This window comes from Alligator sinensis, unplaced genomic scaffold (genome assembly GCF_000455745.1).
Source record: "Alligator sinensis unplaced genomic scaffold, ASM45574v1 scaffold250_1, whole genome shotgun sequence".
Lineage (NCBI taxonomy): Eukaryota > Metazoa > Chordata > Crocodylia > Alligatoridae > Alligator > Alligator sinensis.
Window position 1 is genome coordinate 1,240,071 of NW_005841888.1, and position 429 is coordinate 1,240,499.

Here is a 429-nt window from a genome sequence, read left to right on the forward strand (position 1 = left end):
GCAGGAATGAACTAACCCAGGAAGAAAGAGCTCTAGGTGAAGGATACACATCCTCATTCTAGCCAGCTCCTGCAGTCCTCCCGGTTTCAGACTGCCACTCGCCCAAATCTCTATTTGCCACTCCATATTTAGCAATAATTACAAAGCACAGCTACTGCCCATGACCACCTTTGGTAACACTTCCTCCACTCCATCTCCTGAAATAAGACACCTTCAGTGTACACTAAATATACCCTGCCTCCATCTCTTCAGCTGGCATCCAGCCTGGAGACAAGCTTGTGCAGATGAAGCCCTACTATGGAGGTCCCGGCACTAACGCTTCCTACACGTGGCGCCGTGGGGAGCCAAGCGAGGTCGGTGCACCGGCTCGCTCCGATCAGCCCGGCCGCGCCAGCACGGCCCCCGGCGCAGCGCAGCGCAGCGCGGCCA

At 56.4% G+C, this 429-nt stretch overlaps 1 long non-coding RNA gene across 1 annotated transcript in view; it reads right to left on the reverse strand.

Moving 5' to 3' along the window:
* Window positions 1–395, reverse strand: part of LOC102381534 — a 4,423-nt gene extending 4,028 nt beyond the window's left edge. Inside the window, exon 1 of the long non-coding RNA XR_323143.2 lies at window positions 17–395. This is a non-coding gene — a long non-coding RNA (uncharacterized LOC102381534). The remainder of the gene's footprint in view (window positions 1–16) is intronic.
* Window positions 396–429: the final 34 nt, after the last annotated feature.